We start from the raw sequence: 22,260 nt of genomic DNA, 5'->3' as shown, positions 1-22,260 counted from the left end.
TAAATAATCACATTTCCAGAGGAAAGGGGATGTGATGATATGCACAAGAAATCTTATATAAAATTATGTACATGACCTCCGACCAGCAGGTGCAGTGTAAATCTACCATGTGACTCTGTGCCTCAGGGAGTTGGGATTTAGTTGTGTTGGTGGATAGTCATACTTGCAGTAGTTCTAGGATAATTTATTAGTGTTTGTAGTTTGTAATATATTTATCCCAGTTATCTTTACAACGCATTTGTTTTAAAATATAGGGGCTGGGTTAGCACAGGGCTAAATCGCTGGCTTTGGAAGCAGACCAAACCAGGCCAGCAGCATGGTTCAATTCCCGTACCAGCCTCCCCGAACAGGCGCCGGAATATGGCGACTAGGGGCTTTTCACAGTAACTTCATTTGAAGCCTACTTGCGACAATAAGCAATTTTCATTTCATTTTTCATTTCAAATTATTTTAACTAGACAAGAAGTTGATGTTCTATTGTGCATCATTCCTGCCGGCCAGTGCATAAGAACATGACAGTTGTACCTTCACCCATGGTGGCACTCTGAAAGAAGTAGAACATAGAACATAGAACGATACAGCGCAGTACAGGCCCTTCGGCCCACGATGTTGCACCGACATGGGAAGTCAAAAAACAAAAGCCATCTAACCTACACTATGCCATTATCATCCATATGCTTATCCAATAAACTTTTAAATGCCCTCAATGTTGGCGAGTTCACTACTGTTGCAGGTAGGGCATTCCACGGCCTCACCACTCTTTGCGTAAAGAACCTACCTCTGACCTCTGTCCTATATCTATTACCCCTCAGTTTAAGGCTATGTCCCCTCGTGTTAGCCATTTCCATCGCGGGAGAAGGCTCTCACTGTCCACCCTTTCTAACCCCCTGATCATTTTGTATACCTCTACTAAGTCTCCTCTTAACCTTCTTCTCTCTAACGAAAACAACCTCAAGTCCATCAGCCTTTCCTCATAAGATTTTCCTTCCATACCAGGCAACATCCTGGTAAATCTCCTCTGCACCCGCTCCAAAGCTTCCACGTCCTTCCTATAATGCGGTGACCAGAACTGTACGCAATACTCCAAATGCGGCCATACCAGAGTTTTGTACAGCTGCAACATGGCCTCATGACTCCGGAACTCAATCCCTCTACCAATAAAGGCCAACATTCCATAGGCCTTCTTCACAACCCTATCAACCTGGGTGGCAACTTTCAGGGATCTATGTACATGGACACCTAGATCCCTCTGCTCATCCACACTTCCAAGAACTTTACCATTAGCCAAATATTCCGCATTCCTGTTATTCCTTCCAAAGTGAATCACCTCACACTTCTCTACATTAAACTCCATTTGCCACCTCTCAGCCCAGCTCTGCAGCTTATCTATGTCCCTCTGTAACCTGCTACATCCTTCCGCACTGTCGACAACACCACCGACTTTAGTATCGTCTGCAAATTTACTCACCCACCCTTCTGCGCCTCCTCTAGGTCATTGATAAAAATGACAAACAGCAACGGCCCCAGAACAGATCCTTGTGGTACGCCACTTGTAACTGACCTCCATTCTGAACATTTCCCATCAACCACCACCCTCTGTCTTCTTTCAGCTAGCCAATTCTGATCCACATCTCTAAATCACCCTCAATCCCCAGCCTCCGAATTTTCTGCAATAGCCTACCGTGGGGAATCTTATCAAACGCTTTACTGAAATCCATATACACCACATCAACTGCTCTACCCTCGTCTACCTGTTCAGTCACCTTCTCAAAGAACTCGATAAGGTGAGTGAGGCATGACCTACCCTTCACAAAGCCATGCTGACTATCCCTAATCATATTATTCCTATCTAGATGATTATAAATCTTGTCTCTTGATTGGGTAGATTGGGGGAGACTATTGGCAGACAAAGGGACGGCTGGTAAATGGGAGGCTTTTAAAAATGTGTTAACCAGGGTGCAGGGTAAGCACATTCCCTTTAGAGTGAAGGGCAAGGCTGGTAGAAGTAGGGAACCCTGGATGACTCGAGATATTGAGACTCTGGTCAAAAGAAGAAGGAGGCATATGACGTACATAAGCAACTGGGATCAAGTAGATCCCTTGAAGAGTATAGAGATTGTCGAAATAGAGTTAAGAGGGAAATCAGGAGGGCAAAAAAGGGGTCATGAAATTGCTTTGGCAAATAATGCAAGGAGAATCCAAAGAGATTCTACAGATACATAAAGGGGAAAAGAGTAACTAGGGACAGAGTAGGGCCTCTTAAGGATCAACAAGGGCATCTATGTGCAGAGCCACAAGAGTTGGGTGAGATCCTGAATGAATATTTCTCATCGGTATTCACGGTGGAGAAAGGCATGGATGTTAGGAAACTAAGGGAAATAAATAGTGATGTCTTGAGAAGTGTGCATATTACAGAGGAGGAGGTGCTGGAAGTCTTAAAGCGCATCAAGGTAGATAAATCCCCGGGACCTGATGAAATGTATCCCAGGATGTTGTGGGAGGCTAGGGAGGAAATTGCGGGTCCCCTAACCGAGATATTTGAATCATCGGCAGCCACAGGTGAGGTGCCTGAAGATTGGAGAGTGGCGAATGTTGTGCCCTTGTTTAAGAAGGGCAACAGGGAAAAGCCTGGGAACTACAGACCGGTGAGCCTAACGTCTGTAGTAGTAAGTTGCTAGAAGGTATTCTGAGAGACAGGATCTACAAGCATTTAGAGAGGCAAGGACTGATTCGGGGCAGTCAGCATGGCTTTGTGCGTGGAAAATCATGTCTCACAAATTTGATTGAGTTTTTTGAGGGAGTGACCAAGAAGGTAGATGAGGGTAGTGCAGTAGACGTTGTCTACATGGACTTTAGCAAAGCCTTTGACAAGGTACCGCATGGTAGGTTGTTGCAGAAGGTTAAAGCTCACGGGATCCAGGGTGAGGTTGCCAATTGATTCAAAATTGGCTGGACGACAGAAGGCAGAGGGTGGTTGTAGAGGGTTGTTTTTGAAACTGGAGGCCTGTGACCAGTGGTGTGCCTCAGGGATCGGTGCTGGGTCCACTGTTATTTGTGATTTATATTAATGATTTGGATGAGAATTTAGGAGGCATGGTTAGTAAGTTTGCAGATGACACCAAGATTGGTGGCACAGTGGATAGTGAAGAAGGTTATCTAGGATTGCAACGGGATCTTGATCAATTAGGCCAGTGGGCCGACGAATGGCAGATGGAGTTTAATTTAGATAAATGTGAGGTGATGCATTTTGGCAGATCGAATCAGGCCAGGACCTACTCAGTTAATGGTATGGCGTTGGGGAGAGTTATAGAACAAAGAGATCTAGGAGTACAGGTTCATAGCTCCTTGAAGGTGGAGTCGCAGGTGGACAGGGTGGTGAAGAAGGCATTCGGCATGCTTGGTTTCATTGGTCAGAACATTGAATATAGGAGTTGGGACGTCTTGTTGAAGTTGTACAAGACATTGGTACGCCACACTTGGAATACTGTGTGCAGTTCTGGTCACCCTATTATAGAAAGGATATTATTAAACTAGAAAGAGTGCAGAAAAGATTTACTAGGATGTTGCCGGGACTTGATGGTTTGAGTTATAAGGAGAGGCTGGATAGACTGGGACTTTTTTCCCTGGAGCGTAGGAGGCTTAGGGGTGATCTTATAGAGGTCTATAAAATAATGAGGGGCATAGATAAGGTAGATAGTCAACATCTTTTCCCAAAGGTAGGGGAGTCTAAAACTAGAGGGCATAGGTTTAAGGTGGAGAGGGGAGAGATTCAGAAGGGCCCAGAGGGGCAATTTCTTCACTCAGAGGGTAGTGAGTGTCTGGAATGGGCTGCCAGAGGTAGTAGTAGAAGCGGGTACAATTGTGTCTTTCAAAAAGCATTTAGATGGTTACATGGGTAAGATGGGTATAGAGGGTTATGGGCCAAGTGCGGGCAACTGGGACTAGCTTAATGTAAAAAAACTGGGCGGCATGGACTGGTTGGGCCGAAGGGCCTGTTTCCATGCTGTAAACTTCTATGATTCTATGATTCTTATAATCCCCTCCAAGACTTTACCCACAACAGACGTGAGGCTCACCGGTCTATAGTTGCCGGGGTTGTCTCTACTCCCCTTTTTGAACAAAGGGACCACATTTGCTATCCTCCAGTCCTCTGACACTATTCCTGTAGCCAATGATGACATAAAAATCAAAGCCAAAGGCCCAGCAATCTCTTCCCTGGCTTCCCAGAGAATCCTAGGATAAATCCCATCAGGCCCCGGGGACTTATCTATTTTCAGCCTGTCCAGAATTGCCAACACCTCTTCCCTACGTACCTCAATGCCATCTATTCTAATAGTCTGGGTCTCAGCATTCTCCTCCACAACATTCTCTTTTTCCTGAGTGAATACTGACGAAAAATATTCATTTAGTATCTCGTCTATCTCTTCAGACTCCACACACAACTTCCCATCCCTGTCCTTGACTGGCCCTACTCTTACCCTAGTCATTCTTTTATTCCTGACATACCTATAGAAAGCTTTGGGGTTTTCCTTGATCCTACCTGCCAAATGCTTCTCATGTCCCCTCCTTGCTCGTCTTAGCTCTCTCTTTAGATCCTTCCTCGCTACCTTGTAACTATCAAGTGCCCCAACTGAAACTTCACACCTCATCTTCACATAGGCCTCCTTCTTCCTCTTAACAAGAGATTCCACTTCTTTGGTAAATCACGGTTCCCTTGCTCAACGCCTCCCTGCCTGACCGGTACGTACTTATCAAGAACACGCAGTAGCTGTTCCTTGAACAAGCTCCACATATCCAGTGTGCCCAACACTTGCAGCCTACTTCTCCAACCTATCCCCCCCCAAGTCATGTCTAATGGCATCATAATTGCCCTTCCCCCAGCTATAACTCTTGCCCTGCGGGGTATACATATCCCTTTCCATCACTAACGTAAACGTCACCGAATTGTGGTCACTGTCCCCAAAGTACCTCCAAATCTCACACCTGGCCTGGTTCATTACTCAAAACCAAATCCAATGTGGCCTCTCCTCTTGTTGGCCTGTCAACATATTGTGTCAGGAAACCCTCCTGCAGACATTGTACAAAAAACAACCCATTTAATGTACTCGAACTATATCTTTTCCAGTCAATATTTGGAAAGTTAAAGTCTCCCATAATAACTACCCTGTTACTTTCGCTCTTATCCAGAATCATCTTCGCCATCCTTTCCTCTACATCCCTAGAACTATTTGGAGGCCTATAGAAAACTCCCAACAGGGTGACCTCTCCTTTCCTGTTTCTAACCTCAGCCCATACTACCTCGGAAGAAGAGTCCCCATCTAGCATCCTCGCCGCCACCGTAATACTGCTCTTGACTAGCAGCGCCACACCTCCCCCTCTTTTGCCTCCTTCTCTGAGCTTACTAAAACACCTAAACCCCGGAACCTGCAACAACCATTCCTGTCCCTGCTCTATCCATGTCTCCGAAATGGCCACAACATCGAAGTCCCAGGTACCAACCCATGCTGCCAGTTCCCCTACCTTATTTCGTATACTCCTGGCATTGAAGTAGACACACTTCAAACCACCTACCTGAACACTGGCCCCCTCCTGCGAAGTCAAATCTGTGCTCCTGACCTCTATACTCTCAATCTCTCGTACCCTAAAACTACAATCCAGGTCCCCATGCCCCTGCTGTATTAGTTTAAACCCCCCCAAAGAGCACTAACAACAAATCTCCCCCCCCAAGAGGGGGGGGGGGGGAGATTCCCATGCAGTTAACGCCTCAATTGCCATCTGTGGGGCATGCGGGAGCTAGGAAAACTCATTGGGCAGTAGCCGGCTCAGAGACAGAGATGTTGATAGCTGATGAGCATGTTTCAAGTGACCATGGTGGTGAACCAGATCCCGAGCATTTTCAGACCAAAGGTGACCATAAGGATGAGGAATTAGACAAGAATTTTGACTTCACGTGAGGGAGCTGAATGGGCCGGTCAAACGGTCACGTGTGTTCGCGCACCTGAGGAGTCTGATGCGGACGTGACCTTCCTGCAGGAGACGCACTTAAAGATAGAGGACCACACAAGGTTGAGGAAAGGGTGGGTGAGGCAGGTGTTCCACTTGGGACTGGGTATGACGACAAGGGGTCGTACCAGTGTTCGTAAATAAGCGGGTGGCATTCGAAGTGGGGAATATTGTGGCAGATTCGGCGGGGGGGGGGGAGGTTCGTGACGTTGAGTGGGAAGCTGGAGGGGTTGCCGGTGGTCCTGGTAAATGTTAATGCCCCACACTGGGATGATGTAGATTTCATGAGCTGGGTGCTGGGGAAGATTCCTGACTTAGACGCGCACCGGTTTATCATGGGTGGGGGGGGATTTTAATACGGTTATAGAGCCGAGCTTTGATCGGTCGAGCCTGAGGTCGGTGAAGGTGTCGGCAGTGGCAAAGGAGCTGAAGGGGTTTATGGGGCATATTGGTGGGGAGGGGGGGGTGGGGGGGGGGGGGGGGGGGGAGGTGAATCTGTGGAGAGTCGGGATGGTTAAAATGTGAAGGAATTCTCAGTTACGGAGGGCCAGAGGGGCAGTATACGAGTACAGCCGAAGGTGGGCAGGATGCTAGCCCACCAGCTGAGGAAGCAAAAGGCGGTGAGGGTGGGAGCGTGAAGGACGATAAGGGTAGGGTGGTGTTGGACCTGGAGGGGGTGAACGGTGTATTTGAGGTGTTCTGTAGAAGTCTATACGAGTCTGAGTCCCTGGTCAGGAGGGCAAGGGGATGTGGCGTTTTTTGGATGGGCTAGCGTTTCCCATGATAGAGGAGGAGCTGGATTAGGGATTGGGGGCCCCAATTGGGTTGAGGGAGGTGATGGAGAGCATGGAGCGATGCAGGCAGGGAAGGCCCCGGGTCGGGATGGGTTCCCATTCTAGTGGAGTTCGATAAAAGGTTTGGGGGACCTGGGGCCACTGCTGGTGAGGGTATATAATAAGGCAAAGAGAGGGGGGAACTCCCCCCTACATTGTTGCAGGCTTCCATCTCCCTGATATTGAAAAGGGACAAGGATCTGGAGCAGTGTAAGTTCTACCGCCCGATCTCATTTCTGAACGTAGACGCCAGGCTGTTGGCAAAGGTGTTGGCCTCGCGAATTGAGGATTGCGTCCCGGGGGTGATAGGCGAGGGGTTTTGTGAAGGGGAGGCAGTTGTCGGCGAATGTGAGGAGGCCGCTTAATGTAATCATTTTTTTAAAAATGTTTTTGGGTGGTTTTATACATGATATAATTACAAATATACACACAGAGAAACAAAAAAAACAAAGGAAGGGGAAAACATGTAACACGGAAGGGGGTCTTCCCCTTCCCCCCTTTTGTCTTTTTACAAAACAAAACCGGGTGGAAGAGGCACCTGGGCGGTGCCCCTGATGCTGTTTACATTTCTCAATCCGGTTTTTAAATCTCTGTGCAGTTGCATCAGCATTGACTGTTGGTCGTTCCTGCTTCCTGTTTTTTCTTTCTTTTTTCCCCTTGCTGTGCTTGTTGTGGCCGTTGTCTTCCCCTACGCTATTCCACCAGTTTGTGTTCCCCTCCTCTTTTCACTTCTGGCTCCCATTTATTGTTCTCCCTCCCCCTCGCCCCCCTCTCTTCCTGCCCCCCCCCTCGCCCCCCTCTCTTCCTGCCCCCCCCCTCGCCCCCCTCTCTTCCTGCCCACCCCTTGCCCCCCTCTCTTCCTGCCCCCCCTTGCCCCCTTTCTTTCCTGCTGGATTTGGATATCCCTTGCTCTGCCCCTGGGTCGTCCCTCACTTTCCTCTCTTCTATCATCACTTGGCTACTTATCCCTGGCTCCTGGTTACTTATTTATCTATGTGTTGGCCAAAAACAGGTCCCGGAACAGTCGGGTGAATGGCTCCCATGTTTTGAGGAAGCCATCATCCGACCCACGGATGGCGAATTTAATTTTCTCAATTTGGAGAGATTCCGATAGGTCGGACAGCCAGTCTGCAGCTTTGGGTGGTGCTGCTACCGCCAGCTGAACAGGATTCTATGGCGGGCGATCAGGGAGGCCAAGGCAAGGGCGTCCACCCTCCTCCCCAGGAATAGATCTGGCTGGTCTGAGACCCCGAAGACCGACACTTTCGGGCATGGCTCCACCCTCGTCCCCACCACTTTGGACATTGCCTTGAAAAAGGCTGTCCAGTACCCGGCAAGTCTGGGGCAAGACCAGAACATGTGGGCGTGGTTGACCAGGCATACTTGGCACCGGTCACATCTGCCCTCCACCTCCGTGAAGAAGCCACTCATTCGGGCTTTTGTTAACTGGGCTCTAAATCCCACTTTTAGTTGCGTCAGGTTGAGTCTTGCACATGTGGAGGTGGAGTTGACCTATGTAGTGCTTTGCTCCAGAGTACCCACCCTATTTCAAACCCCATGTCTTCCGCCCACTTCCTCCTCGTTGCGTGCAGGTCGGTGTCGGCCCTCTCTATCAGTCGTTCGTATTCTCCTTATCGGGGAGGCCTGGTCTTCATCGTCCCCTCCAGCACATCGCCGCTCTGCTGCGCAATGTAGTGGAGGATGCAGCAGGCCACCACGGTGTGGGCGACCCTCTCACCATCATATAGGCAACTGAACCACATCTTCAGGAGGCTGAAGCACCGCTCTATCACACTCATGGTCTCTGCATGGGCATCGTTGCCTCCGGATAGGTGTCATCAGCCACGACCGCAGCGGTAAACCCTGCCACCCAGGAGCCAACCCCTCAGCAGGGGGGATGTCCCTCGAACATGTCAGATATCACCGAGTGTGTCAGGATGAAAGAGTCATGCACACAGGCGGCAGAGGTGTACGATGCGCAGCTGATGGCCACATATTAGCTTGAATGTTCATCGAGTGGAATCCCTTTTGGTTTGTGTACAGCGGCCTGTTATCTGCAGGTCCCCATAGGGCGACATGCATCCCATCGTTCGCCACCTGGACCCGTGGCATGGTGGCAGACCCTTCTGCTCAGGCATCGAAATGGATGTATTGATCCACCTGGATGCACCTGTGCACCGAGGTCTATGAAATCCCAGACAGGTCCCCGCTCAGCGCCTGGAAGGAACCCATTGCGTAAAAGACGGACGATGAAGACACAGTGCCAGGCGTGCCATCATCTGGCAGATATGCCGCACTGTCTCCCTGCTCAGCCAGAGTCTTCGACGCCAGGCGCGGTCCAGTAGGTCCTCGAATGTCAGGCGGTGCCGGTACACACAAGGCCTCATGGGGCGCATCCTTGGCCCCTCCTCCTCCTCGACCTGTTGGGCGGCCAGCTGTCCAACCTGGGCAGCTGCCAGCTGTCGCACTGCACACGCTCCACTGCTGCAGTTTCCACTTCATCTTAAAGCACCTCTAACTCATACAGCCGCAGGGCATCTCACAGAGCTGCAGAGACCAGCAGACGGCCAGCATTGCTGGTCGAACTCTAAAATCCATTGTCTGCAAGGGTGAAAGGCTGGCATGTTGGCATGATGCATATCCCCGTGCCCAAACAGGTCCAACGGGCTACACGGTGGCCCTGGTTGGCACTGAGAGATCCGCCCCCACATCTCCCTCCCTCCCCCCCATCCCCTCACCCCTGCCCCATCGGAGATCCGCACCATGGGATCCTCTGGCCCTGGCGCCCGTCCCTGATGCCAGGGGTCCCGTTGGCTGGCACTGCCCTTGCTAGAGGTTACCGTGGGTGTTCCCCTGGGTGGGCCACTGGTGGGTGGTGGCCGGTTGGGCGGGGGTTTTGGGGCAGGGGTGTGGGGTGGCGGGGGGGGGGGGTTGGGGTGCGGGGGTGGAGGCACCCATATGGCCGGTGCCACTGCGCAGAACCAGCAGCCAAGGTGCTTGGTTAGTGGGTGCGCAGCAAGATGGTCGCCGTAATGGCGGTCCGTGATTGGACACCGCCCCTGTCCCATGGGGGGGGCGGGGTCACCCCGGCCACTGGGTCTGTTCCCCCTGTCCCGCCTCCCAGGAACTGGCAGGGCGCCCCCAACCCCACCCCAACTAGCATGGGCAGTGTCGGGGCCGGCAGCCCACAGTCGCTTCTCTCCGTATCCTACCTCCTCCCTCTCTCTCTCTCTCTCTCAGCAGCCGCCACACCAGGTTCACGATTTTTAATAGAACACGTGGACCGCGGCCCATCGGAGCCGGAGAATCATGGGTGTGCCCACTAATGATATGCAAACGGTGTTTAAACTACGCGTGGCGTGCATCCCATTGAAGCCGTTGTTGAGGTAACGGAGAATAGTGATTTGGCTTCGGAAGCTATTCTCCGCCCAATCACCGTTCCCGATTTTGGCATCGGCCAATGGAGAATCCCGTCCAATATGTTGACAATGGAACCCGAGTTATAAATGACACATGGTGACGGTGAACAATGCAACCGGTTTTATTCAGATTATTTTGAAAACAGATAATCAGGATGGTTGAGTAAATAACATCAAACCGAGCGTAAATTACAGTTAGCGCCAGTCAAATCCTCACACACAGGATTTCACTTCAGAAAAAAATTAGGTTCTCCAATTGGACGAAATTTGCAGCACGTGAAAAAGAAGTTGCAAAATCCCGCCATTTCGTCTTCCCCTTCATGACATGGGCCATATCGACAGAGGCCTTTATTTTTGGAACAACCTGGGAATGAGAAATAAATCGCGTTCATTAATGTCACTGCTCTCAAATCTCAAACATCCTAGTTTGGTCTAACCGAGGAAAGTGCAGAACGCAAAAGTTAGCTCTGTTCCAAGTGTTGCTTAGCAAAGTTCTCTGCAGACTGGAATCGAGCAATGGGCCCCATATGTGAGGGTGACCAATGCCCAGGGTGCAAAGTACTCCCAGTGAGGTAGGGCCATGTGATCTGCAGAGTGAGAGCGTGCAGTGTGTCCCCAGTGTGATCTAACTGAGTTATATGGACACCTCAGCTGTACACACGAGAATTATGCAGATTATTCCGTGCCCTGACGGTGGAAAAACAGCATCCCAGTCTGGTTCAGAGAAGCATGTCAAAACCAAAATTGTCACCAAACTACATCAGCAAATTTAAATCAGAGAGGAAGAAAATCTTGCTCTGAGATTTAGGTTTTGAAAACATTTTTTTTTATAAATATTTTATTGAAAATTTTTGGTCAACCAACACAGTACATTGTGCATCCTTTACACAATATTATAACAACACAAATAACAATGACCTATTTTATAAACAAAAAATGAATAAATAATAAATAACAAAAATGAAAACTAACCCTAATTGGCAACTGCCTTATCACAAGTAACACTCTCCAAAAATATAATTTAACATTCCAATATATAATTATCTGTCGCAACGACCTATACATACTATACAGTATATATTAACAACCCTGAGAGTCCTTCTGGTTCCTCCTCCCCCCCCCCGATCCTGGGCCGCTGCTGCTGCCTTCTTTTTTCCATTCCATCTATCTTTCTGCGAGGTATTCGACGAACGGTTGCCGCCGCCTGGTGAACCCTTGAGCCGACCCCCTTAGAACGAACTTAATCCGCTCTAGCTTTATAAACCCTGCCATGTCATTTATCCAGGTCTCCACCCCCGGGGGCTTGGCTTCTTTCCACGTTAGCAATATCCTGCGCCGGGCTACTAGGGACGCAAAGGCCAAAACATCGGCCTCTCTCGCCTCCAACCCCAAATAGAGCCAACCCCCAGCTTGGTTCGACCCGGACCCCCACTACTTTTGAAAGCACCTTTGTCACCCCCATCCAAAACCCCTGTCGTGCCGGGCATGACCAAAACATATGGGTATGATTCGCTGGGCTTCTCGAGCACCTCGCACACCTATCCTCCACCCCAAAAAATTTACTGAGCCGTGCTCCAGTCATATGTGCCCTGTGTAATACCTTAAACTGAATCAGGCTTAGCCTGGCACACGAGGACGACGAGTTTACCCTGCTTAGGGCATCTGCCCACAGCCCCTCCTCGATCTCCTCCCCCAGCTCTTCTTCCCATTTCCCTTTTAGTTCATCTACCATAGTCTCCCCTTCGTCCCTCATTTCCCTATATATATCTGACACCTTACCATCCCCCACCCATGTCTTTGAGATCACTCTGTCCTGCACCTCTTGTGTCGGGAGCTGCGGGAATTCCCTCACCTGTTGCCTCGCAAAAGCCCTCAGTTGCATATACCTGAATGCATTCCCTTGGGGCAACCCATATTTCTCGGTCAGCGCTCCCAGACTCGCAAACTTCCCATCCACAAACAGATCTTTCAGTTGCGTTATTCCTGCTCTTTGCCACATTCCATATCCCCCACCCATTCCCCCCGGGGCAAACCTATGGTTGTTTCTTATCGGGGACCCCCCCAAGGCTCCAGTCTTTCCCCTATGCCGTCTCCACTGTCCCCAAATCTTCAGTGTAGCCACCACCACCGGGCTTGTGGTGTAGTTCCTCGGTGAGAACGGCAATGGGGCTGTCACCATAGCCTGTAGGCTAGTCCCCCTACAGGACGCCCTCTCTAATCTCTTCCACGCCGCTCCCTCCTCCTCTCCCATCCACTTACTCACCATTGAAATATTAGCGGCCCAATAATACTCACTTAGGCTCGGTAGTGCCAGCCCCCCCCTATCCCTGCCACGCTGTAAGAATCCCTTCCTCACTCTCGGGGTCTTCCCGGCCCACACAAAACCCATGATGCTCTTTTCAATCCTTTTAAAAAAAGCCTTCGTGATCACCACCGGGAGGCACTGAAACACAAAGAGGAATCTCGGGAGGACCACCATCTTAACCGCCTCACCCTCCCTGCCAGTGACAGGGATACCATAGCCCATCTCTTGAAATCCTCCTCCATTTGTTCCACCAACCGCGTTAAATTTAACCTATGCAATGTGCCCCAATTCTTGGCTCTCTGGATCCCCAGGTAACGAAAGTCCCTTGTTACCTTCCTCAACGGTAGGTCCTCTATTTCTCTACTCTGCTCCCCTGGATGCACCACAAACAACTCACTTTTCCCCATGTTCAATTTATACCCTGAAAAATCCCCAAACTCCCCAAGTATCCGCATTATTTCTGGCATCCCCTCCGCCGGGTCTGCCACGTATAGTAGCAAATCGTCCGCATACAAAGATACCCGGTGTTCTTCTCCTCCTCTAAATACTCCCCTCCACTTCTTGGAACCCCTCAACGCTATCGCCAGGGGCTCAATCGCCAGTGCAAACAATAATGGGGACAGAGGGCATCCCTGCCTTGTCCCTCTATGGAGCCGAAAATATGCAGATCCCCGTCCATTCGTGACCATCAGGGTCCTATACAACAGCTGCACCCATCTAACATACCCCTATCCAAAACCAAATCTCCTCAACACCTCCCACAAATAATCCCACTCCACTCTATCAAATGCTTTCTCGGCATCCATCGCCACTACTATCTCCGTTTCCCCCTCTGGTGGGGGCATCATCATTACCCCTAACAGCCTCCGTATATTCGTGTTCAGCTGTCTCCCCTTCACAAACCCAGTTTGGTCCTCGTGGACCACCCCCGGGACACATTCCTCTATTCTCATTGCCATTACCTTGGCCAGGATCTTGGCATCTACATTTAGGAGGGAAATAGGTCTATAGGACCCGCATTGTAGCGGGTCCTTTTCCTTCTTTAAGAGAAGCGATATCGTTGCTTCAGACATAGTCGGGGGCAGTTGTCCCCTTTCCTTTGCCTCATTAAAGGTCCTCGTCAGTACCGGGCGAGCAAGTCCACATATTTTCTATAGAATTCGACTGGGAATCCATCCGGTCCCGGGGCCTTTCCCGCCTGCATGCTCCTAATTCCTTTCACCACTTCTTCTACCTCGATCTGTGCTCCCAGTCCCACTCTTTCCTGCTCTTCCACCTTGGGAAATTCAAGCCGATCCAAGAAGCCCATCATTCTCTCCCTCCCATCCGGGGGTTGAGCTTCATATAATTTTTTATAAAATGTCTTGAACACTCCATTCACTCTCTCCGCTCCCCGCTCCATCTCTCCTTCCTCATCCCTCACTCCCCCTATTTCCCTCGCTGCTCCCCTTTTCCTCAATTGGTGTGCCAGCAACCTGCTCGCCTTCTCCCCATATTCGTACTGTACACCTTGTGCCTTCCTCCATTGTGCCTCTGCAGTGCCCGTAGTCAGCAAGTCAAATTCTACATGTAGCCTTTGCCTTTCCCTGTACAGTCCCTCCTCCGGTGCTTCCGCATATTGTCTGTCCACCCTCAAAGGTTCTTGCAGCAACCGCTCCCGTTCCTTACTCTCCTGCTTCCCTTTATGTGCCCTTATTGATATCAGCTCCCCTCTAACCACCGCCTTCAACGCCTCCCAGACCACTCCCACCTGGACCTCCCCATTATCATTGAGTTCCAAGTACTTTTCAATGCACCCCCTCACCCTTAGACACCCCCCCCTCATCTGCTATTAGTCCCATGTCCATTCTCCGGGGTGGGCGCCCCCCTATCTCCAAGTCTACCCAGTGTGGAGCGTGATCCGAAATGGCTATAGCCGTATACTCCGTTCCCCTCACCTTCGGGATCAACGCCCTTCCCAGCACAAAAAAGTCTATTCGCGAGTAGACTTTATGGACATAGGAGAAAAACGAGAACTCCTTACTCCTAGGTCTGCTAAATCTCCACGGGTCTACACCTCCCATCTGCTCCATAAAATCTTTAAGTACCTTGGCTGCTGCCGGCCTCCTTCCAGTCCTGGACTTCGACCTATCCAGCCCTGGTTCCAACACCGTATTAAAATCTCCCCCCATTATCAGCTTTCCCATCTCTAGGTCCGGAATGCGTCCTAGCATCCGCCTCATAAAATTGGCATCATCCCAGTTCGGGGCATATACGTTTACCAAAACCACCGTCTCCCCCTGTAGTTTGCCACTCACCATCACGTATCTGCCCCCGTTATCCGCCACTATAGTCTTTGCCTCGAACATTACCCGCTTCCCCACTAATATAGCCACCCCCCTGTTTTTCGCATCTAGCCCCGAATGGAACACCTGCCCCACCCATCCTTTGCGTAGCCTAACCTGGTCTATCAGTTTCAGGTGCGTTTCCTGTAACATAACCACATCTGCCTTAAGTTTCTTAAGGTGTGCGAGTACCCGTGCCCTCTTTATCGGCCCGTTCAGCCCTCTCACGTTCCACGTGATCAGTCGGGTTGGGGGGCTTCCCCTTTTTCCAGCTCCTCATCCGGTTCCCACGCAGCTGTATCTCCCCCAGGCGGTGCCCCCCCGCCCATCCCCTCCCATACCAGCTCCCCCTCTCCCCAGCAGCAGCAACCCAGTAATTCCCCCCTCCCACCCCCCCCCCCCACCCCGCTAGATCCCCCGCTAGCGTAATTACTCCCCCCATGTTGCTCCCAGAAGTCAGCAAACTCTGGTCGACCTCGGCTTCCCCCCGTGACCTCGGCTCGCACCGTGCGACGCCCCCTCCTTCCTGCTTCTCTATTCCCGCCATGATTATCAATGGCCAACGCCCCATCTCCTCCACCTCCCCTCCTCCCCCCATCACCACCTGTGGAAGAGAGAAAAGTTACCACATCGCAGGATTAGTACATAAAACTCCTCTTTCCCCCCTTTTTAACCCCCCTCTTCGCCCCCCCACATTCGCCCCACCACTTTGTTCAAACGTTCTTTTTAATAACCCGCTCATTCCAGTTTTTCTTCCACAATAAAAGTCCACGCTTCATCCGCCGTCTCAAAGTAGTGGTGCCTCCCTCGATATGTGACCCACAGTCTTGCCGGTTGCAGCATTCCAAATTTTATCTTCTTTTTATGAAGCACCGCCTTGGCCCGATTAAAGCTCGCCCTCCTTCTCGCCACCTCCGCACTCCAGTCTTGATAAACGCGGATCACCGCGTTCTCCCATTTACTGCTCCGAGTTTTCTTTGCCCATCTGAGGACCATTTCTCTATCCTTAAAATGGAGGAATCTCACCACTATGGCTCTGGGAATTTCTCCTGCTCTCGGTCCTCGCGCCATCACTCGGTATGCTCCCTCCACCTCCAATGGACCCGCCGGGGCCTCCGCTCCCATTAACGAGTGCAGCATCGTGCTCACATATGCCCCGATGTCCGCTCCCTCCGCACCTTCAGGAAGACCAAGAATCCTCAGGTTGTTCCTCCTTGCGTTGTTCTCCAGTGCCTCCAACCTTTCTACACATGGTTTCTGATGTGCCTCATGCGTCTCCGTCTTCACCACCAGGCCCTGTATGTCGTCCTCATTCTCGGCTGCCTTTGCCTTCACGACCCGAAGCTCCCGCTCCTGGGTCTTTTGTTCCTCCTTTAGCCCTTCGATCGCCTGTAGTATCGGGGCCAACAGCTCTTTCTTCATTTCCTTTTTGAGCTCTTCCACACAGCATTTCAAGAACTCTTGTTGTTCAGGGCCCCATGTTAAACTGCCACCTTCCGACGCCATCTTGGTTTTTGCTTGCCTTCCTTGCCGCTGTTCTAAAGGATCCACTGCAATCCGGCCACTTTCTCCTCCTTTTTTCATCCGTATCCAGGGGGGATTCCCTTCTGGCTTACCGCACAGTGTTTTTAGCCGTCAAAATTGCCGTTGGGGCTCCTATCAAGAGCCCAAAAGTCCGTTTCACCGGGAGCTGCCGAAACGTGCGACTCAGCTGGTCATCGCCGCACCCGGAAGTCTCGAAAACATCTTCAATGAGAAGCGAAGAGGATGATCGAGGTGATTCGTCTAACATAATCGCCGGAATATGAGGCTGCTGATAGTGGTCCGCTAACACTGCAAAGGGGACCAGTATTGCAGGGGCGCAGCTATCATGGAGGGGTTTCAGGTTGGAAGAGACTACAGAGACAGGGAAGAGCATGACCATGGAGCTCTTTGAAAATGTGATACATATTAAATCACAATATCACTGAGCGCAGCGTGTAGGAATAAAGGGAACAAAAGATAGCCATTTGGCAGAGATTAGTTGATGCTGGCTAATTCCAACACTCCTGTACGATCCAGTATTCCAAAAGTTTGAATCAGAAATTGTTTGCGGTCCATTTGAGTTGTGGATTTAAGATGGGCTGATCAATTTTTGACAGATTTCAGTCATAATCGAATGGAAGGACGTAATGGCTTCCTGATGCCCCTCATTATTTTTCAGCTCATCGCTTACTGAGAAACGTACAAACCTCCCATTAAGCCACTTTCGCTCATTCCTCCATCAGCATTGATGCTCCATAACAGCATCAGTAACCCAGATACCAAGAGCAGTGCTTTCCTCATCTTCTGCTGCTCTCCTCAGAGCGACAATGTGACAAGTGAAGCACGGATGCTGCTTAGATAGTGTTGTGGAATAATGTCTGGTTAATAATCACCCCAACACAAACATGTTAAATGAGAAACTCATTAACAGATCAGCCCTGTGACTGGAACCAAAGAAGAAATGTTTCTCCAGAGTGTTGTTTAAAATTGTATTTCGGTGTTTGGGAGACGCCTATGGTGTAATGATTGCTGCGGTGTGATTAAAGGAAATGCCCACCGTGTTTAAACTAAAAACAGTCACCATTTGACCCACCGTCTTCCTGTTGCCGATTTGAAGGAACAATCAATTTGTATTTGTTCAACGTGTGCTCTTCACATAGGATCTATCATCAAGGAAAAAATAGCGAGGCATCTGGATGGAAATTGTCCCATTGGACAGACGCAGCATGGGTTCATAAAGGGCAGGTCGTGCCTAACTAATTTAGTGGAATTTTTTGAGGACATTAACAGTGCGGGGAGCCAATGGATGTGGTATATCTGGATTTCCAGAAAGCCTTTGACAAGGTGCCACACAAAAGGTTGTTACATAAGATAAAGATGCATGGCGTTAAGGGGAAAGTAGGAGCATGGATAGAGGATTGGTTAATTAATAGAAAGCAAAGAGTGGGGATTAATGGGTGTTTCTCTGGTTGGCAATCAGTAGCTAGTGGTGTCCCTCAGGGATCAGTGTTGGGCCCACAACTGTTCACAATTTACATAGATGATTTGGAGTTGGGGATCAAGGGCAATGTGTCCAAGTTTGCAGACGACACTAAGATAAGTGGTAAAGCAAAAAGTGCAGAGGATACTGGAAATCTGCAGAGGGATTTGGACAGGCTAAGTGAATGGGCTAGGGTCTGGCAGATGGAATACAATGTTGACAAATGTGAGGTTATCCATTTTGGTAAGAATAACGGCAAAAGGGATTATTATTTAAATGATAAAATATTAAAACATGCTGCTGTGCAGAGAGACCTGGGTGTGCTCGTGCATGAGTCGCAGAAAGTTGGTTTTCAGGTGCAACAGGTGATTAAGAAGGCAAATGGAATTTTGTCCTTCATTGCTAGAGGGATGGAGTTTAAGACTAGGGAGGTTATGCTGCAATTGTATAAGGTGTTAGTGAGGCCACACCTGGAGTATTGTGTTCAGTTTTGGTCTCCTTACTTGAGAAAGGACGTACTGGCACTGGAGGGTGTGCAGAGGAGATTCACTAGGTTAATCCCAGAGCTGAAGGGGTTGGATTACGAGGAGAGGTTGAGTAGACTGGGACTGTACTCGTTGGAATTTAGAAGGATGAGGGGGGATCGTATAGAAACATATAAGATTATGAAGGGAATCGAGAGGATAGATGCGGGCAGGTTGTTTCCACTGGCGGGTGAAAGCAGAACTAGGGGGCATAGCCTCAAAATAAGAGGAAGTAGATTTAGGACTGAGTTTAGGAGGAACTTCTTCACCCAAAGGGTTGTGAATCAATGGAATTCCTTGCCCAGTGAAGCAGTAGAGGCTCCTTCATTAAATGTTTTTAAGATAAAGATAGATAGTTTTTTGAAGAATAAAGGGATTAAGGGTTATGGTGTTCGGGCCGGAAAGTGGAGCTGAGTCCACAAAAGATCAGCCATGATCTCATTGAATGGCGGAGCAGGCCCGAGGGGCCAGATGGCCTACTCCTGCTCCTAGTTCTTATGTTCTTATTTTATGTTCTAATTATTCTTTTACTTGCGATTTGAACAATTCTTGAAATTCCCTTTTCACAAATTGCTATTGATTTTTTTCGATTAGTTAGGGCACTTGAGGGATACAAGATAACAAGGAAAGAACTCAAGAAAGGGCTTAGGAGAGCTAGGAGGGGGCATGAGAAGTCCTTGGCTGGTAGGATCAAGGAAAACCCCAAGGCTTTTTACACTTATGTGAGGAATAAAAGAATGACCAAGGTGAAGTTAGGGCCGGTCAAGGACAGTAGTGGGAACGTGTGCATGGAGTCTGAAGAAAAAGGAGAGGCCCTAAATGAATACTTTTCTTCAGTGTTCACAAAGGAGAGGGGTCATGTTATTGAGGAGGATAGTGTGATACAGGCTGGTAGGCTGGAGGAGGTAGATATTCGGAAGGAAGATGTGTTAGAAATTTTGAGAAGCCTGAGGATAGATAAGTCCCCTGGGCCTGATGGGATATATCCTAGGATTCTTTGAGAGGCGAGGGATGAGATTGAAGAGCCTTTGGCTTTGATCTTTATGTCCTCACTGTCTACAGAAATAGTGCCAGAAGACTGGAGAGAGGCGAATGTTGCCCCTTGTTCAAGAAAGGGAATTGGTATAACCCTGGGAGTTATAGGCCGGTTAGTCTCACTTCGGTCAGAGGTAAATTATTGGAAAGGGTCCTGAGGGATAGGATTCATGATCATTTGGAAAGATACAGCTTAATCCAGGATAGTCAGCACGGATTTGTGAGGGGTAAGTCTTGCCTCACAAGTTTGATTGTATTCTTTGAGGAGGTAGCTAAGTACATAGATGAAGTTAGAGCAGTTGATGTCATATACATGGATTTTAGTAAGGCGTTTGATAAGGTGCCCCATGGTCGGCTCATACAGAAAGTAAAGAGGCATGGCACAGAGGAAAATTTGGCCGATTGGATTAGTAACTGGCTATCACATAGAAGACAGAGTGGTCGTAGATGGTAAATTTTCATCCTGGAGCCCAGTCACCAGCGGTGTACCACAGGGATCAGTGCTGGGTCCTCTGCTATTTGTGATTTTTATCAATGACTTGGATGATGGAGTTGAAGGTTGGGTTAGTAAATTTTCTGATGACACCAAGATTGGTGGAGTAGTGGATAATGTGGAGGGCTGTTGTAGGCTGCAAAGAGACATTGATAGGATGCAGAGCTGGTCTGAAAAGTGGCAGATGGAGTTTAACCCTGATAAATGTGAGGTGATTCATTTTGGTAGGACAAATGTGAATGCAGATTACAGGGTTAACGGTAGGGTTCTGAAGAATGTGGAGGAGCAGAGAGATCTCGGAGTTCATGTCCATAGATCTCTGAAAGTTTCCACCCAAGTGGATAGAGCTGTGAATAAAGCCTATAGTGTGTTAGCATTTATTAACAGGGGGATTGAGTTTAAGAGCCGCAAGGATATGCTGCAACTGTACAAGACCTGGGTTGGACCACATTTGGAGTATTGTGTGCAGTTCTGGTCACCTCATTATAGGAAGGATGTGGAAGCATTGGAAAGGGTGCAAAGGAGATTTACCAGGATGCTGCCTGGATTGGAGGGTAAGTCTTATGAGGAAAGGTTGAGGGAGCTAGGGCTTTTCTCATTGGAGCGGAGGAGGATGAGAGGTGACTTAATTGAGGTGTATAAGATGATGAGAGGGATAGATGGAGTGGACGTTCAGCGACTTTTGCCTCGGGGGGATGTAGCTGTTACAAGGGGGCACAACTATAAGGTTCATGGCGGAAGATATAGGAGGGATGTCAGAGGTAGGTTCTTTACTCAGAGAGTGGTTGGGGCGTGGAACGCACCACCAGCTATGGTAGTGGAGTCGGACACTTGAGGAACTTTCAAGCGGTTATTGGATAGGCACATGGAGTGCACTAGAATGATTGGGAGTGGGTTGATTTGATCTTAGTTTCAGACTAGTTCCGCACAACATTGTGGGCTGAAGAGCCTGTACTGTGCTGTACAGTTCTATGTTCTATGATTGTTATGCCGGGCAGATTCATACCAAACTGGAACAATTCGCCATGTTAAAAATGGATTATCCTCAAATAGCAAAGAATAAGAACAAATAACAAAGACAATTGCAGCACAGGAACTGCCCTTCGGCCCTCCAAGCCTGCACCAACTATCCTGCTCGTCTAACCAAAAGCCTTCGACACTTCCGGGGTCCGTATCCCTCTATTCCCAGCCTACTCATGTATTTGTCAAGGCGCCCTTTAAACCTCACTATTGTACCTGTTTCCACCATCTCCTCCGGCAGCGAGTTCCAGCCACCCACTACTCTCTGTGTAAAACTCTTCCCTTGCACATCTTCTCTAAACTTTGCCCCTCCCATCTTAAACCTATGCCTCCAAGTAATTGACTCCTCCATCCTGGGAAAAAGCTTCTGAGTAGGAATCTCAGTTGGCTGACATAGAAATCGTGAAACGCGGTTGGACCGAGAGTAAAATCGCAGTAGGCGCCGATTTGATGCCAAATCACTGCTCTGATTACTGGGTTACGTGCGTAGGGTGGGCCTTGGACCGAGATAGGGAGCTGTTTCCAAGGGTTGGTACAGACTCGATGGGCCGAATGGCCTCTTTCTGCATTGTAGAGATTCTATGATTCTGTGTGCAACTGATTATCCAGTCATTATCTCATTGATGGATGGTTGACTTTGCCACCTTGAAAACACTGTGGGCGGGATTCTCCATTGGCTGATGGACACTCAAATTGGGAAAGGCGATTGGACAAGAATAAGCTCTGATGCTAAAATTATGGCGGGCGCCGATTTGATGCTAAATCACTATTCTCCGTCACCTCGACAGCGGCGGCAATGGGTTTCGGAATGCACCTACAGTAAACACCGTTTGCATATCATTCGCGGGCCTGACCTGGTATTCTCTGGGACCTCCTCGATGCTTCGCCTCCGATTAGCCGAGCTCCTGATGGTGAGGTTCACTTGTGCTTTTACAAATCACGAAACCGGCAGCGTGGCTGCTGCGGGAGAGTGAGGACTACGGAAAGTTTCCATCATCGCCATAGTTTGCTGACAGATGTACCGCTGGCTGTGGGGCTTCTGCCAGGGCTGGGGGGAGTAGCAGAGGGTGGCCAGGAGATGGGCTGTGGGGTCAGGGTAGATGGGCCGCATTGCCATTGCCGCAGTCGGAAAGGCAGCCATGCAGCAGCGCATGCCGCTAACAGCCCACTTTGAACTTAGTGCCACTGGTCATCTAGGTGTCCCCCCAGTTGCCCTCTGGCCCCAGCCGACCCATCAGCAGTATGGGCGCTCCAGGACAAACATTGGCTGGGGTGGTGTGTGTGGGGATTGTAATGTGTG

General features: G+C 49.5%; 1 long non-coding RNA gene across 1 annotated transcript; it reads right to left on the bottom strand.

The window, feature by feature from the left end:
• Positions 1–10,361: 10,361 nt before the first annotated feature.
• On the bottom strand, positions 10,362–17,242 carry LOC140392388 (uncharacterized). The gene is made up of 2 exons (XR_011935323.1): positions 17,116–17,242; positions 10,362–10,619 (listed from the first exon to the last, which is right to left on the bottom strand). It is a non-coding gene; the product is annotated as an uncharacterized lncRNA (long non-coding RNA).
• Between the last annotated feature and the right edge of the window lie 5,018 nt (positions 17,243–22,260).

This window comes from Scyliorhinus torazame, chromosome 16 (assembly GCF_047496885.1).
Source record: "Scyliorhinus torazame isolate Kashiwa2021f chromosome 16, sScyTor2.1, whole genome shotgun sequence".
Classification (NCBI taxonomy): domain Eukaryota; kingdom Metazoa; phylum Chordata; class Chondrichthyes; order Carcharhiniformes; family Scyliorhinidae; genus Scyliorhinus; species Scyliorhinus torazame.
Note: the sequence above shows the minus strand (reverse complement) of the source record. Positions and strands in the feature narration are given on the sequence as shown.